Below are 19368 nucleotides of genomic sequence, written 5' to 3' on the forward strand. Positions count from 1 at the left end.
TATTGAGGAAATTCGGCATGCAAGATTGCAAAGGCGTCAAAATTCCTATGCCCACAAATGGCCATCTGTGCACTGATGAAAATGGTATTGACTCTGATCATAAGGTATACCGCTCCATGATTGGTTCTTTATTGTACTTATGTGCATCTAGGCCAGATATAATGCTTAGTGTTTGCATGTGTGCCCGATTTCAAGCTATACCGAAGGAATCACACCATAAGGCCGTGAAGCATATTCTTCGATATCTAGCTCACACACCAACACTTGGATTATGGTACCCCAAGGGCTCGGCTTTTGATCTCATTGGATATTCAAACTCTGACTATGCTGGTGATCGTGTGGACCGCAAGTCAACATCTGGTACATGTCATTTCCTCGGACAATCTTTGGTCGGTTGGTCCTCGAAGAAACAGAACTACGTATCACTGTCTACTGCTGAAGCTGAGTACATTGCTGCTAGTTCTTGCTGTGCTCAATTGCTGTGGATGAATCAAACTCTCAAGGACTATGGCGTCAACGTGAAGAATGTGCCTCTCTCCTGTGACAATGAGAGTGCCATCAAGATTGCTCACAACCCAGTTTAGCACTCGAAGACAAAGCACATTCAGTTTCGTCATCATTTTCTTTGTGATCATGTGTTGAAGGGCGACATTTCTATTGAGCATGTGAAGACTAAAGAACAGCTAGCCGATATCTTCACAAAGCCCTTGGATGAGAAGAGATTTAGCAAGTTGCGGTGTGAGCTAAATATCTTAGAATCTTTGAATGTTCTTTGAAAAGGACACTCATCCTAACACTTATGCAAAATTGATGACTTAGATGTGCAACACATGAAGAAAAGTTTTTCTTCAATCAATGAAGAATAACACTCTAAGTGTGAAGAACTTAATGAAGAATTTGATTCTCAGGGCCCTACGACAATTGTACGCGGTGTCTGAAATCATCATTCTTATACGGTGGGTCACCCCACCACCAAAGTTGAAAATCTTCAATTTGAGTTTTCCTCAGTTTTGAAATTCCTCAGTTGTTCATTTTCTTCAACTTTGCATTGTCTTCACCATTTCCGTCATTTTTCTTCATTGGCTATATATATATATGAGTGTATGTCCTCTACAGCATTCACTTATTGCTATTTCTTCAAGTTGCTTTTTCTGCTAAGTGAATGTGATCGGACCCTTCCCCCTCTATGCTAAACTCAACCCGATCTATTCACAAATTCTTCATGTGCGTTCTATTTGAAACTCGTTCAAAATCTTCACTGTGTCCTTGTTAGCTGAAGAATTTGCGAATGCAACGTTAAAACTTATCTTATCCAAATTTTTGGTTTTGCGGCTCAAATCGTTCCGCATCCCACGATAATACTTATCTATTCACCCACGATCTCACACGATCTCCACTTCTCAGTACGTGAGTGACACATGTCAAGCGAATGAGAAGGGTCAGGGGCACGTTCGTCCAATTTCTTCGAGCGAACAGTTTTTCACCGTGGCTATAAATACCCCTCCCCTTCCTCACTTCTCCTTTACTCCGCTCGATCTCACTCCCGCTCGAGCTTCTCAAACCCTAGCGCCGCCGCTACTTCATCGTCACCGGTGAGGAAGAGCTTCACTGCCTCGACCTCGTCGCCGTCGTACTCGCGCCGGCCGCGGATTTCTTCACTCCGCCGCCGCCGTAGCTGTCTTCCTCAGCCAAGTTAGGGCGTGGAAGATCTGCACTGACGAACTTCACATCTCCACTTCCCAGTTCGTCGTGTTCTTCGTCCAGGGTAATTAAAAGTTACTTTTACTGCCCTCTTTGATTCAAATGATATCTACAAAATCCTCAAAGGTGTTTTTCTTCAAATCTTCACACACTAAACACCTCACATGTCATCTATTCTTGATTCATTTCACTAAGTTATATTTTTCTTCAAGATTCCTCAGTTGTGTGGATTTCTGATCTGTACAACTCTGGAACCTAAGACAAAGAACGCTTAGTGAAATTTTTCAAGACTCATCTGGTCAAATTCCTCAAACTTGTTCTTTTTTTACAAAACCTTCTGAGAATGCATATGACCTCTCCAAATTCCTCGCAACTATACTCTATTCACAGGTACTCATGTCCGCTGCTGAATCACTAGGTTCTCATCAACTTAACTCATTTGCAGCGTTCCTCGAAGAAAAGTTGCATACTTCGTCAGAGAATTCCATTGTTCAAATTCCTCATCTGAAGAAAATGGCTGATGCAAAGAAGCCACAAAAGGGAGGAAAGAGGCCTGAGATTAATACTGCTTTTGAAATCCCTGATGACATATATGCTGATTACTACACTCCTGATGAGGCCAAGTTCGGAAAAGAGGACAAAAATCAGCGCAAGGTGCGTATACAGAGGATAGAAAGGAGATGGGCAAGAGAGTGGAGGGAGTACAGGTATGTAACTCCCAAGTACATGAAGAAATTCGCACTCAATCCTCCATGCCCAAGACCTCCATTGGCACCTGGCGAAGAAGCAGATCCCACTAGCCTCAAGCGCGGTGAGGATTATCCTGATGAATGGGCCAAGCGCCAGGCCAAGTTGGCTAGACAAGCCAGAGAAGCAGTGAGGAAATTCAACGAAGACTCTGCTGCTGCTGCTGCCACTGCCGAGGCCTCTGCTAGCAAGCCGAAGAAGGCCATGGCAAAGAAGCCTGCGCATAAGCCAAGTGCTTCACCTTCAATGCCCTCAAGGTCAAGTTTCTCAGCAATGCCCTCACGGCCAGATTCCTCAAAGCCCTCACAGCCAACTCCTCAAACTGCTCCTGCTCCTCCAAAGTCCTCAGCTCCTCCGCCAAAGTCTTCGGCTGATCCGATCAAATCCTCAGCACCAGTGCATCTCACCACGTGCCAAAGGACTACTGGCATATCTATTGCCTCAGGAGCCTCTGCAAGTTCCTCAGCTGCTCCAAGTTCCTCAGCTGGCCCCTCTCTGCTGAAGAAAAAGGCCGCTGCTGGACGAGGTCCTCGACCAAGTCCTCACAAAAAGCAGGTCGCCTTCCACGTGCCCTCTGATGATGATGAGGCTGATGATGAAGAACTAGCCGAAATCATCAGAGACAGACAAGTCAAGGCCGCTAGAGCCAAAGGAAGCAATGTGCCACTGCTTTTGGATCCGAAGTTGATCCTAGGCTTCATCGACATCTGGCACAAGGACCCCAACACACCTTTGTCGGAGATGACCCTCACTCCTGGACAAAGTCATGTTTTGACTGCCTTCATTGAAGAAGAAAATGGAAATTTGAGAAGGCCAGGCAGCTGAAGAAAGCTCAGTACAGGAAGGAACGCTTCCTGGAGAAAAACGTTGTCTCTATGACAACTGAAGAACTTGTGAAGATCCAGGCTAAAATCAAAGGCCTCAGCGATGACTTCAATGCTTACTATGCTGATTGGCAAGGAGCCAAGGTCAGGTTTGCAAAACTGACTGAAAAATTCACTTCAAAGGTTGTAGCTCTATCGCAACCAGAAATTCCTCAAGCCGAAGCATCTGCTCAACCAACAGAAGAGCACGCCAACACCGCTGATGAAAATCAGGCTGCTGAAGAAAATGTGAGTTCCAGGGCTGATGACTGCATTCCAGCCGCTGAAGAAATTACCAGGGCATCCACTAGTGGTGCGCCTGAAGAAAATGAAGAAGTCAGGGCAACTGCATCAGTTGTGCCTGAAGAAACTCAACCAAATTCCTCTGCTCCTCCTGCGCCTACTCCAACTCCAATCCTTCCATCTGCATCAGATGTGAAGAAGACCAAGGCTGCAGAGTGTGCAGCTGTGAAGAAAAGGAAAGCATCAACTTCATCAGATTCTTCAGCCCCGAAGAAGATGAAGCCATGACTAGCTCATTTGACAACCCAATTGATGTTGTTCCTATCTCAACCATGCCATCAAAGGACCTTGTTCCTTTTGATGAAGATGATGTGATTCCAAGTGAATCCGATGAAGACATTCCCTCTGCTGCTTCCTCAGAGCAGATGGATGAAGAAATTGAAGTGGATGAAATCCCTTCAACACCAATTGTCTCCTCGCCTATGCCCCAGTTCACTGCTGAAGAGGCCGGCATTGAGGAATTGGATGAACAAAATTCTGACGTGGACATTGGGAGTACTACTCCATTGATGAATGATGATTTTTGGGATAGTCAGCATCCCAACTCCCCTCTGTTCACGCCATTGCAACAAATCCCTCAGTCCCCAGCACATACTGTTCCATTGGGCTCTGAAGAAACTCACCCCACTCCGTCTGTACATGAAGAAATTCCAGCCCCTAGTGCGGAAGAAACTGCTGCTACTGCATCTTTGAAGACACAAACTGCCACTGAAGAGGAACCAGAAATTCCTCAGCCTGAAGAACCTGAGATTGCGATTCCCGAGGTTGTGATGCAACTGACTGACACTCCTCAACCCAAGCCAAAGGATCCATTCTCAAGGAAGCAAAAATTCAAGACTGATGATTTCTTCGGCGAGCACGTATTCTTCACTGATTACAACCCCTATGACTCTGCTCGCATTAGGAAGAGGCGTTTCTGGACTGCCAGCCAGGCAAATTTTTATTCCTCAGTGCTGTTCAACAAAGACAAAGTCTTCGATCATGAGCACATTCCTCACATGGATATGGAATCTCTGCCGTGCTTCGTGCCAGTCCTCAGTGTTCTTCACGATGCTGGACTGTTAAATTTCTGCACTGACATCTGTGATTGGAATGAAGAACTCATTCTTCAATTCTATGCAACGCTGCACATCACCGGAGACTCTGAAGATGTGAATTCATGGGTGCTGGACTGGATGACTGAAAACACTCACTATAAGGCACCAGCTACTGAATTGCTTCATGCTTTGCCTCTCAGTCCTCCCCTTGAAGCTGCTCGTTGCATGTACCAAGAGCCTGAGCTTACAGATCACTATATGCAAGTGCTGATGAAGCCATTGAAGCCAGATCAGGCCCCAAGAACGGAATTTCTCGTGAAGGAATTGCTATATGTGCCTCGGACTGTCTATCGCATTCTGACGAAGACATCGAGTCCTATCAAGGGCCACGACTCGAATGAAGAAGAAGTCGTTGGCATCATGAAGAATCTGCTTTTCAATATCATGCATGGCGTCCCCATCAACTTACATGATTTCTTCATGAGGACTCTGGCCAATGTCGCAATGTCACCATTTGAGTTGAACCCTTATGCTCCGTGGATTATGAGATTCATCAGAACAAGGTCTTCACTCAACTACAAAGCTGATACACTGAACCATTGCAGCTACTTGCCCCCGATTGAAGTCCTCAAATGGACATTCTCCTCAGCTGATGACAAGGGCAAGGCTTCTGCAGTTATTGATGAAGGCATTCGTCCATTGGATGGTCAATTTCGCAAAGCTGCATCCTACTCCACCAATGACGACTCTGCCACCCATGACTCTGCCGCCAACGCACCCAAGCAAAATCCTCAAGGCACAGCTCCCAGGGTGATGACTGATCGTGAGCTTCTCCTTAGTCTTCACCAGAAGGTTGATCGCAATCACAAATGGGTTAAGCGTCAGTTTGGTTCAATTCTTCACAACATGACCACTACCCACAATGCAGTGAAGAAAAACCATTACTACCTCCATGAAACCTTCAACCGTACCTGGGCTGTTCTGTCTCACATTTATAGCGGAGAAGATCTGAAGAAAATGGGTCTCAAGGAAGATTTTGACTGGTCTGCTCCTCCATCGAAGAAATACAAGAAGGTCAAGGTTCCTTCCTTGGTGGCGGGCTCCTATTCTTCATTGCGCGACACCGACGAGCATGAAGACTTGGACGACACTGCGGCAGGCCCTACTATGACAAACGACCCCAACGACGTTGGCGCTCCTTCATCAACTTGAGATTCTTCAGGGGCGTTAGTCCTCAGTTTTGACCCTTTGGTCATTCGATGACAAAGGGGGAGAAATTTGAGTTAGTCTTCAAGCGGGTCTATTTATATGGGCTTTTTTTTAAGTTACAACTCTCGTTCTTTTGAAGACTTTGCTGGATCGAGTTGTAAACTTAAACTCTATGGTGGCCTGATACTTTTGCTGTGGTTTTTCTGCATGCTTATTCCTCATTAATGTTTATGCACACATGCTGAATTACATCAGTCACCATATTTCATCATGCATTTCAAATTCTTCATATTATATGTCAAATGCGTGTATGAATTACAAGATATAGGGGGAGATCTCCATTATTCTACTCTTCAAGTGTGCATTGCTTCAAAAGCAAATTCCTCACTATGCACATCTTCAGGGGGAGTTCTTCTATATCTTGTAATCAAACTTCTCAATATTAGTATTTACACTTCATATGTTTATCCCCGTTGAAAACTTAACCTATATTGTCATCAATCACCAAAAAGGGGGAGATTGTAAGTGCATCTAGTGCCCCTTAGTGATTTTGGTGTATTGAAGACTTATAGGTTAAGGGACTAATGTGTTTATGAGTGTACACAGGTTTATAAGTCTATGAGGAGTTTGATATTTACAGAGAAAGTCGACCCCTAAAAATGAAGTTCTTCGACTGAAGACTTTGGATTTCTGAAGACTTTCTGAAGACTTTGAAAGTGAAGAAATTGGTGTGACCTTGAAGACTTGGTATTCATTTGAGGAACATGAAGCGTGAAGACTTTTGTTTTCATTGTTTCATTTTTTCCTTCTTGAGTCATAGGAAACACCGTACTGTTAAAGGGGGTCGAGGAAATACTAAGGAAAAATTGCCATGTGATGCTCAACTCAAAATCCTACACCTACCAATCCCTTCGAGTGAAGCCATTGGAAATATCATACAGTTCGGTCATATTCTTCAGTGACAGAGACGAAGTTCTTCTGGTCTCTGAGGAATTTGTTCTGACTGAGGAGTTAGGAATTCGCCAGTGCGGATTGCCTACACAGTGAGGAACATGATAGCCCTGAGGAATTTGATACTCAAATTTCCGACCGTTGCTGTGCTACGCGCCAGCTGTCCCAAAATATCTATGCACCTAACGGTCATATTATTGAAGAGCATTTATGTCTTATCAGGTCGGGCTGCTCCCTAGGCTATAAATAGCCGCCCCCTACAACCACTAGCTGGTTGGCTGCTCCGAGAGAAACTGACACTTGTCATTTGAGAGCATCCCATCCTCCGAGGACTTTGAGCGAAAATCATCGAGTGAGGAAAACCCAAACCCAAACACCTACAAACCCAAAGTGATTGAGCATCACTGAAGAGATTGATCCTACGTGGATCCGATGCTTGTTACCTTTGAAGACTGTGCTTCTTCCAGACGGTTAGGCGTCATGGTCTAGAGCATCCAAGAGGAATTGTGGATCGCCGAGTGACCGAGTTTGTGAAGGTTCGGAAGTCACCTGAAGACTTACCACGAGTGATTGGGCGAGGTCTGTGTGACCTTAGCTCAAGGAGAATACGGTGAGGACTGTGTGTCCTCAGGTTTAAATACCTAGCCGCTCCAACCAGACGTACAACTGAGACAGCAGTTGGAACTGGTCTACCAAATCATTGTCTTCACCAAGCTTACTTGTTCTATTTCCTCAACTCTTTCATTTCCTCATATCTGTGTTTGAAGACTTTGAATGAAGCTTTCTCAATTTCCTCAGTTCAATTTCTTCAGTCTGTTTGTCTTCATCCTGTGTTATCCTGTGTTTACGCTTTCTGTACTCTGTGTCTGTCTTCATTTCCTCATAATGGCCATGCTTGTGTTCTGTTATGTTTACTTCTGAGTACTTATTCCGCTGCAAGTAGTTCTTCGCTAAGGAATTTCCACACCCGCAAATTCCTTAGTGAAGAATTCATAAAATCGCCTATTCACCCCCTCTAGTCGATATAACGCACTTTCAGATATGATGCAATTAAACTGTGTTACAAGTGGTACTCCTGCTGTTTTCCCAGTATGATAAGTAATTTGCTTCTTTACGCTACTGGGTGACCTGGTGTTCCCATGGTCCCATGCCGTTAAACCAACTCTTTAGCTGCTGTTGATTTACTGTATCTGGTAAACAAGCAATGCCACCATTAAAGTAATCCCATATTTGACGAATGTCATAGTTGATCGTAATGCTTCCGGTAACATGAAGCATTGCTGACGTTTTAAAATTTCTACTGTCCTTGTGTGATTGCCATGAACATAATTAAGATGCTTCTTTTCATTTTGTGTATGTTTCGTATATTCTTATTAACCAACAACTGTTTACTTTCTATGTTTTTGTGCAGATAGGGATATCCATTTCACCTTGTTGCTATTGTGACCTTTTGGTGAACTGCACAGAACACTTTTTTTTGGAATGAGTGTCTTGTGCAGTTCAACTAAAATGGCACGTGGGCAACATCTCTCAATTTTGGTGGAACTGCACAAATGGTGATTGGAGTTTCCAAAATCTCCATCAAATTCTGCTGGTAATCTCGTGCAACATTTTATTAGCTTCTGCAAGATGATCCGTCACTGTCACCACAATGGCAATTTATTTTAGTGGAACTGCACAAAAGGACAAGCAAATTATAGTTGCACCTTACATGAGCAGGACATCCAACCATAATGTTGCTGAATTTTAGTGCAAATACTAAAGAAGAACCTGCCAGCTCACGAGAGCAAGTCTTCTTGCTAGCTGAATGATGCAATCTTTGCTTCATTTCAGGTGAATTGCGGAAAAAGGCGCATGAATTGAATCATGGAACTCCAGGCTGGCCTCATCTGAGTGGAGTTGCAGGTTAACCACATCGAGTCATGGCGGCATGGGGCCCCTCATACCGGTCAGTATTATCCTTTATCAACATGATTGTGCTTTGTCATACTGTGCTAATGTTCTATTATTTAAATATAGCTATTCTATCGCAATCTTTTCTCGTTTTGGAAATAAAGTTTGCTTCAACTAGTGCCACTATTATAGTAATCATGCTCTTTCTTATCTGTGCAAACAGGAATACTCAATTATAGATGTTGTGATGGTCAAGAGCATTCGCCAAGTTCTTCAGTTGTATGACACGGCTAGCCAAGATGGATTTAATCCCGATATTCAGTTTATCAAAAGGCTCTAATGGGTTGGTTCTGAATCTTGCAAGCTGGGAATCAATGAGATGTGTAGGGATCTTTGTTGTACTTATTGTTTGAATCTTATCTGTTGGTTCTGAATCTTGCAAGCTGGGAATCAATGAGATGTGTAGGCATCTTTGATGTACTTATTATTTGAATCTTATTTGTTGGTTCTGAATCTTGCAAGCTGGGAAACACGGCATGGTGATGTAGAGGACAGCAACCATAACAAACAGTTCAAACTTGGTAGTATTATCTGTGTGAAAGTGCGACAAATGTGCTGATCGTGTGCGTCCTGAGAATAATAATTCTAATTGTTGTGCATGTGGCACTGATAGAACGAGCCAATGCATTGCTTGTTTTAAGAATAAATTTCTATTAAAGCTAATTAAATTTAAGTAAAGTGACCACTAACACTTGTTATTATAGTACCAATACAGACCCGCTCGTGAACCGACGTGTGGCCGAAATAGGTTTCTTAATGGAGGCGTTTGAATGCGCTGAGGGTGCATGTTCTGCCGGGCGTGCAGCGGGCAAGGGAGGGGTAGTAACTGTTATCACCTGTACACACTTAGTTTACTGTTGAATCCAGTTCCCCAAGAGCTGAAAAACGAACTGCTGCCGCCGCCTATCCACTCGTTCACTTGAAGAGACTCCAATGGCGATCCGAAGGTTGAGCCTGCTGGATATGGACTTCAGCAAGGAGTTCACCTTTGAGTTCGCCGTTAAGTCCCATGGCTGCACCAAATTGAATGTGATGTACACCAACGATCCGGACTCGGTGAAGCTCTGCCTCACCGAGTTCAAGCAGTACCTACAGGACGAGAAAGCACAAGGTCGTAGGACTAGACCTTGTGCCCATCCATTCATCTCCTGATAGGGACCAGTGGATCACGGTCGCCCAGGTATGCGTGCGGGACGAGGTTCTTGTCTACCACTACTGTAGGGCCATCAGAGGTTCTGGAGCATTCACCCATTTCATCGGCAGCATCGACTGCACCTTCGCTACGATGGAGAGAAGGAAGAACGCAATGATTTGGCCAACTGGTGCAACAAGCTTGTCGACATCCAGAAGCAATACAAGATGATCGGCAACATGCAGGAGAAGGACTCCGTGGTTGACCTCGCCGAGACCATCATCGTCCTTTGCTACACCAACATGAAAGAAGACAATGATATCAAGGACCTAAACACGTGGGAGGTACCTCTGAATCTAGCCTACATACCCTACATAGCCAAGGACGCATACGCATGCTACGACATGTACAGGCGGATCTTGGACATGAGGGCGTGTCTGCATCCCGTAACCGATGAGTACATGGACAGCCGCAGCATTATGATCAAGCGTGCCAGGAAGGTCTAGATGTTGTACTTTATCTGTTTAAGCACCTTTATCATCTGAGTGTTTCATGCATTAGCCTATGTGTCGTAATTATGTGTTTTGTCCGAAATATTTCTTCTAAGAACCCATTAACCTGTTTGCTTTTTTTAGTGGCTATTTGCTTATGTATGTAACTAGTTCACTCGTTCGTTTAAAAAAAACTAGTTTGCTCGGTCGCCGTGCTTTGAATCTCCTTCCTCCCAACATATTCCCCTTCTCAGGTGGACCCAGCAGGTCTCGTACACAGACATATGGGACCAACCATCTATCCATTTGTATTTCTTTATTTTGTTCAACCTTTCGTCCTCTTCCTATACAGCGGTTGGCCATCATAGCCTATGGCATTGGCCAGGCCATCCCTCTACTCCCACACATTGTCCGGCGGCGGCAGTTCCACCGGCCCACCCTATACCCGAACAAGTCAACCCTCGTACTCCCCTCCGCCTGCGTCTTCCCCCGCTCCGGTTCGTTCGGTCTGAGGTCTCGACGTCGTCCTCTGCCTTGGAGCTCTCGCCGCGGCGCCACCATCTGTCATTCCCAACATGGTCAGCAAAACAAGAGGAATCTGGAGACAACTGTTCGTCGAGAGCCTGATAGTCCCGGTCTCACTATGTCCATGGCCTAGGTTTTGTTGTTTAACATGGGCAGCCCACGACATGTTTCAACGTTTTTTGGATCCAGCAGGTATCAAGGGGCCTCTGGGCCTCCCAACCTAGCTTGTCTATGACATCAGCAGCCCAAGTTATGTTTATTTTTTCAAGACGACGCACAACTCAGTTCTATTTTTCTATAAGAATGCAAAACTGAACCTATGTTTTCCCTTCTATAATAGTATATATATATATATCTTATTATTTACACACACACATATATAATAGAAACAACATAAGGTTGCATTAAACCTGTCATTCGTCCAACCATTTTATAGACCTTCCCACTTCCTTTATTTTTCGTTTTCATTAATCCTATATCTGAATTTTCTCCCACTTTCTTTTTCGATGTAAACTGAGTTTTCTCCCAGTACTTTTCCCTAGAACCAACTCAATTGTCCCATGTCTAGCCTAGAAAATAATAATACCCCACGTCCTATTATCTCATCAAATTAAAATGATATTTTATTTCGTAAATTGAAAGTTCTTACAAAACAATAATAGTAATAATTGTTTATATATAACTTGGCAAGTTAACTCCTAGTGATTGCGTACATAAGCTCGCAAAGATTTTCCTGACCAATGCAGTAATAGACGTGCAATCATGTGTTTATGTTTTTATAACATTTCTCCGTCCAGCCCAACATGATATTTTCATCCAGCCTAGGAAGTCCGCGGATTTTGAGAAAAATGCAAATGGGCTTTAAATTCTACCATAATATATAAACGAGCTGCATAGATGCTACATCATTGTTTCACCCAGCCCACCAAATGGACTAAAAACCAAATGGACTGGCTAACATGTGGGCCAGTAGGTCGAAGCCTAAGAACTTTCGCAAAATATAAAAATACAAATGTCGAAGCCTAAGCAAGGCGTTGGATTTACATCCAACGGCCGACATTCTTCGTCAATCTCTCGTCTTCTTCCCCCAGCGCTGCCGGGACCGCCTGCTCCTGCCTCCGGCGTCCAGTGGTGCAGTTTTGCGCGCCTCATAGCGAAACGCTACCACGGCGACGGCTAGGCCATCCCACTCCGCACCTCCTGTTATTCTCTGCCGAGTGTAGGCCCACCCCGCACCCGAACCAGTCAAGTTTCCCACTCCTCTCTGTCTGCGACTCCACTGCCGTGTCTTCGCCATCTCTGGGTCATTCCAGTCTGGGGCCTCACCCACCGCCTCGCTGCACTCGGCGTAGTGTGGTCTACAAAGAGTCATCGGAAGAGGACTGTACGTGGATAGCCTGACGGCTGGGACCCACGAGGTCCATGGTTGCATGCAAGGAAAGTTCCTCCTTATTAAGCTATTTCCTCCCCCTGACAGTTGGGACCCACCGGCTATATCTTTGCACGGAAGGAAGTGCTTCCTTGTTATGCGAAAAAACTATTCCTCCCGATGACAGCTGGGACCCGACAGATTTGGTGGCTGACTTGTGGGCCTACTAACCAGACGTGTACGCAGAGCTTTGTCGACTTAATCAACAAATGATTCTAGCAGCTGGACCGTTGGATGTTAATCCAACAGTCGTGCTCCTTCTTCCACCTATGTTCTTGCTCATGTCTCGCGTGGGCGGCAGTGCTGCCGCGCACCCGAACCGGTCAAGTTTCCCACTCCTCTCCATCTGCGACTCCACTGCCGCGTCTTCCCCATCTCTGGGTCATTCCAGTCTGGGGCCTCGCCGTCGTCCACTGGCCTTGGTGCGCTCGGCACGGTGTGGTCAACATGGTCAACAAACGAGAGTTATCGAAAGATGACTGTACATGAGAGGCTGACAGTTCGGACGCACCACGCCCATGGACGCATGCATGCAACTGCATCCTTTTTACCCTAAAAAAATAATGTTTTCTCCACTGACTGCTGGGACCCACCAGCTACATCTTCGCACGCAAGGAAGTGCATCCTTATTACGGGCAAAAAAATATCCCCCCTGATAGCTGGCACCCAGCAGCTATATCTTCGCACGCAAGGAAGTACGTCCTTATCCTCCCTGACAACTGGGAGCCACCCGGTCGAAGCGTACGTACCGCTGTCTGTTTTGTCGGAACATGTACGTACATACTGGTCGATCAGTCGCTCTGCAACGATGAACCGTGGCCGAGTAAGTAACGACACATGTCATAGTAGAGCCCCCCACGTAGCAGTTCAGGATGTCCCGTCTAAACCGTGTACACGTACATACAGCCACACGCCAAAAAATACGGCCACGTACGTACATACTGGCGGGGTCTCAAACGCCTAATCGCGCATACGTACGGCCAGGGCGCGTGTACATGGCTGGGTCGGAATGGAGAAACTGCATCGTCGTGTTCATCGGGAGCCAACCGGCTTGGACGGAACAACAGATCGAAATGAGGCCTGGCGTACCCCAAAATAGAGGAAACGGCCTTGTGTTCGACCGGCCACGGTCGAAACGGGATCCTGTTCATCGGTAGGGGTTTGGCGTACCGCAAAACCGAGGAAACGGACTTCTCTTGGACCTCCTACGGTCGAAGTGGGTCCTGTTGATCGGGAGGGGTGTGGCGTACTGCAAACCGGAAGAAACGGACCTGTGTTGGAGCGCTATGGTCGAAATGGGGTTCTTGTTCATCGGGAGGGGTGTGGCGTACCGCAAAATGGGACTCCACGGGATACTGTTCATCTCCACCATCGACTGCCTCCACGAGCTACTGTTCATCCACCGTCGACCTCCTCCAACCTCCACTTGCGACTGTTCATCCACGGCGTCTCCCCTCCCCTCCAGCAGCCACTGTTCATCCAGCCTCCACCACTCCTCCACCGGCTACTGTTCAACCAGCCCTCTCCACGGGGTCCTGTTCATCCAGCCCTCCACCGGCTACTGTTCATCCAGCCCTCCACCGGCTACTGTTCATCCAGCCCTCCACGGGGTCATCCTTTTCATCCAGCCCTCCACGGGGTCCTGTTCATCCACCACCAACCGACTCGATCAATCGGCGTCCTGTTCATCCAGCGGCAACGGCCTCTACTACCACGGGGTCCTGTTCATACAAACCCCCCACCGGGAATTGTTCATCCACCCCCCCAACAACACTCACTATTCATCAAGAGGCTGCATTGATCGGCTTTAGTTAGCAGTAATAGCGAAGGAATCACTCGGGTTCATTTAACAGCAAGGGATCGATCGGGGTTCAGTAACATATCTAGTGCAATCGCTCGGGTTCAGTTAGGGCCCAACGCCTCGCTCGGGTTCAGTTAGAGCGCAACACCTCGCACACACGCGGGTACGTGTACGAGAGAAACGCGCAAACCTCCGTGCATCGCTCGGCCCCGACCACCCACCGTAATCGGGAACTCCCCGATATTTTCCTCGCCCTCACTTCTACCATGGTTTTTTCCGTCATGGATGGCCCAAAGAATGTCATGCAGCTGCGTCTCCGGCCCGCCCAAGACAAAAAGCCCATTTTCTGTCATGATTTTTGTCATAGAAGTAGGAGCCCACCACATCTATGATGATACCAGGTTTTGTTACAATTATCGTCATAGAAGTGTCATAAGCATGATAGAAAAATTTTGTTCGGCCCAAAATGTCACGGATGTGTCTTGTTTTTTGTAGTGCTATGTCCAGTTGTAGTGGAATTAATCCTCTAGTGGATTTAATCCTCTAGAGGATTGGGTGATCCCCCGCTTGACACCAAAACCACTTTGACCAAATACCTGCCACCATGCAATCCACGCCACTCATTATGCATTCGGTTATTCCCCAAGGGCACTGAACCGTAGGTACAACAATATTGATAGAGATGAAAACAGAAATGGAACATGTAAATAACAACAATTCTCATGTAGTACTAACAGAGATGCGAACTGAAGTGACAAAAATGTTGACAGTATAAAACACTTAATATCCCAGCAATAACAACAATTCTAAGATTTGAACAGGGCACAAATACTAACAACAATAATAGCAGTTTGGAGGATAGATAATATAATATGTTGAATTGATAACAAAATCTTAATCCTTGGTTCCTCCATGCTACAGTCGGCCATTTTCAGAAATAGTGTTTAGTTTCTCTACAAATATAACATGGACGAAACCCAAGGAATAGATATGAAGCCTTCCACTAAAAGCACACACAAATAGATCCAAGCTACGGCACCTTCGCCCTTCGTATGGAGCATTCTTATGTAGAACTCCTGCTTTTTGAAATGATGTGAAACCTAAATTAATTTGAGAGCGGTACATCTTTTCGAACTTATTTAGTACATCAGAACAAAGATTTATCATGGATGCAAAGCAATATATAGTAATATCCTGCAATTGTTCTTATAGATATGCTTTTCAAATGTCTCATGAAATTATTGTGCATATCACTACTGCGGGATGCTGCTAACGCGACACTACAATCAGAGACCCTTTGATGAAACTGTGTGGGATGCAATAATCGCAAACGGTGATGTAAAAAACTGTCAAAAAAGATGCAAAACGTTTGAGATGGCGAATACATGAAACACGTTTTGGAGTTTAGTAGCGTGTGTAATGCGGGGCATACGGTTTAGTACAATGAACCATTTGTGATGAGGCAGAACAATAGAAATGGGCAGATGGATGAAGGTGTGTGCGATATACGGCATACAGTTCATTCAGATGAACTATTTGTGATTAGGCGGAACAAAAGAAACGGTCAGCCAGATCATGGTGTGTGCGATAGAGGGCAAACAGTTCACTCGGATGAACTGTTTGCGTTGAGCCAAGAGAAGAGAAACGGTTCAATGTAACAAGATTTGTGTGATACGCGACAAACAGTTCTGTAATCGGAAATGTGTGCGAAGACCGATAATAACACAGACGATTGCTGCTAATAAGACATGTGTGTTGTGTGATGGGATTGCATACAGAACAACAACAACAACAACACACACACACACACACACACACACACTTATAAGGACATGGTTGCATAACCAGATTAAACATCCAATTACATAGGTGGCTACTACACACATGACATTTGCACACACCAAAGTAAACTATTATATGCACAATTACATAGGTGGATACTACACACATGAAATTTCCACACACCAAAGTAAACTATATATTACATGAATAATTAACTAGGATAAACGATCATCTGATCATCATCTACTTCTTGTGACGCTTACCGCTACAGCTCTGCTTGTGTCTCAATCCAACCTCGTCGATTTCAGTAACGAGGCACTTCCTCATGTCAATGATCCCCCTGTGCATCTTGTAGCATGTGTACACGCTCCTGGCTGCGTACCTAAGGTGAGGTTCATCCAGTTGCGGCATCCAGGCCCTGTGCCAGGATACGGGACTTGTTCTCTTGGTATCCTGCTTCATCTTTTCGTAGTAGGGGTCGATGATGGCCGAGGTGAGTTCAACCAGTGAGTCCTTCTTCGTGTTGCCCCATACCCTGTAGTGCTCACGAATTTCGATAAGGTTCTTGCAGGCCAAGCCCGTAAACCTGAGCGCTTTTACATCGTCGGTGGTTTCCACCGTAGTGAACTTGTAGTCGGTGCTATTGACAAACCTGGCGAAACGGTCGCAAGGCTCTATGGCCATGCAGTAGTGGTAGATGAGGACATGATGCTGCACGCACAACTGGGCGATGGCAACCTTCTGATCTTTGCCGGAAAGACTGGCAGTGTACTGGAGGTCGATGCCGACCACCTTGTACTTGTCTCGAGCAAGCAACTACTCCACGGTGTTGGTGTAGTCGTCCACCACGGCCGGGTCGATGGTGTACACCACTGAGAGATTCGTCTGCCTCGCATGGGTCTCCACTTTATGCTCGCCGAACTCCATTGGAGCACCGCTAGATATCCTCTCTGTATGTGTCATCCTGGGTGTGCTTGTTGTGTTGTGGGGCAAGATCGAAAGGTTGAAGAGAGTAAGGTTATAATGGCCACGGTTAATGGGGAAGCCGGACGGACTGGAATATCCGCGTGCCCGGATGGCAGTTCTAATTTGCAGCTTGTAACTCCATCATGTCGCACGTAACTGCATCGTGGCGATGCCCGCGGATCAACCGCATGCATATGGGCCCCCAACATGATCGTGCACAGGCCCCAACCACTGGCAGAGCGCGTGCATAGGGACGTGAGCAGAGCGCTCTGCGGCGCCTCAATAGCAAGCAACCATATATATGCTTATAGCAGTTGAACATGCAAGGAAACACTGTCCACAAGCAGAGCATGCCGACGGACGCGAGCAGAGCGCGCTGCGGTTCCTAACGGCGAGCACAGCACGCTCCGGCGCCTAACGGCAAGCAGAGCGCGCCGAGGGACGCGAGCAGAGGCCGGCACAGTGATACGTGGCAAATAAGACAAACTGTGCGAGCGATGGCAGAGACACCAAGAACGAATCTATTTAGAGTTGCATGTGCGATACGTGGCATACAGCTGATCCATCTGAGTTGTTTGTGATGGAATAAGTTGTGTGTGTTGTGGGCAAACGCTTGCTAGTATATAACCATTTGTGATTGATGAATTCATCACCAACGGGTTACCTAGTGTGGTCCGTGTGCGATGTGATATGCTCTGTCTGCACAACATCTATGCTTTGTGTACAGAAGAACAACATATATATACTTGTAACAGGACATGATTGCAAAACCAAATTAAACATCCAATTACGTTATATAACAAATACCATAAATATTGCAAGGTTCAAATTCCAGCATTACAAGGCCCAAATTCAAAGATTACAAGGTTCAAACTATTCAGACACATAAAATTCATCTTCTTTAGAATATTTTCATGGATTTTCTGCGAAATGATCAGCCACCGAGAAGTCATATAGAGGCTCGATACAGTGACTTCTGAATAATCTATCATATGAAGTTAAAAACTGAAATTCAGCTTATGCAGAGCCTTCTCCATTCAGCTGTAGACGGCTGCACTCTTTAGCAATCCATTCACTTCTATGTAGTAAATATAGGGCAAAACTCATTACCTTGAGCAACCTTGCTTTCTCAACAAAGAACCTGGCGAATTTAATTTCTGGTGTGGTGCCTCGGTACTCGTTAAAAGTAATTTCTGTGAGATGAAGATCAAGGCATTCAATGGGATTGTTATATTCCCAAACATTTTCTACTTTTGGGCCTGCTAGTATCTGCAAACGAAGACAACATGTTAGTGCCTAGCTACAGATTTAAACACTTCAGGCCTCCTTGATTTGCAGGATTTCTAAAATACATGAAAAGAGTGAAATGCCACCTTCAATCTTTCATGATAAACTTTTATCACGAAAGCATGTCGAGTGAAGGAATAAAATGCGTACAACACTAGGATCTCAAAAAATATATGTATTGAAATCCTCCAAATTTCCTTTAGAAACCATTCTACATTTGTCATTATAACCATGGGTAAAACTAAGAAAATTTTTTACCTCCATTGTGGTTAACAATTAACAGGAAAGGAGCATCACCTCGATGTATAGCTTCTCCGTGCAAGGAAAGCATGTAAGGAATCTAACAACTTCATCCAGATCGGGGCCGACGGATTGTAGTGCCAAGATCTTCACTGTGCGCAGAGGCCGAGTCAAGCTTGTGGGAACCATTTTATGGATGACAGGCAAACATATAGATCAACAACAATTAGATAAAATGTGTTGTTCAATAATATATAAGAAGGAGAAGAAGAAGACTGTTCTACCTAAATGGATAATGATCCAGTAACAAGTTCATTGAATTTAGCACACGAATGGCCCAACACTGTCAATTTCGGTGCGTGAATGATCCTGATTCTTGCTGGACCTAATTTATCAAGTGCATAGAATCTCTCGAGGAAAGGCGCATTCTCAATGACAATATCGTGAAACACCTCAATTGACAGCCTTGGGCGGCGCCAGCAATGCACATAAATCGCACGGACATTCGTCGAGGTGATGTGGAGGCTATTGAACCCATCCATCACATGAAGCCGAAGGTACTCGAGCGTTGTATAGCCAACGAGCAGGCGCTCCAAATTCTCCTTCGAGATGCAGACGACAATGAGCTCGAGGTGCTTAAGTTTAGGGAGATAAAGAGCACACGCGGCATCAATCCGGGGAAAATGCACCGCCTGAATGTAGCGCGGCGCAGCGTGGGCGTGGGGCGAAGCACGGACGGCGGCATCTAGCAAGGACGTCTAGCATGAAGGCTTAGCTCCTCGAGCCGATCCAAGTCTGGGGATAGGAACTAGTAGTGCAACCTGGGTTCGGTCTTGTTGTGGGTACTGAGCCTTCCGATAGCAAGGCGTCTGACCGGCCCAGGGTGCGTGGCGAGGACGTGGGACAATGCTTCCAGGCGTTGTTGCTCCCCACTGCAGAACTCGTGGTCAA

The sequence above is a fragment of the Aegilops tauschii genome, chromosome 5, assembly GCF_002575655.3.
Source record: "Aegilops tauschii subsp. strangulata cultivar AL8/78 chromosome 5, Aet v6.0, whole genome shotgun sequence".
NCBI classification, from domain to species: Eukaryota; Viridiplantae; Streptophyta; class Magnoliopsida; order Poales; family Poaceae; genus Aegilops; species Aegilops tauschii.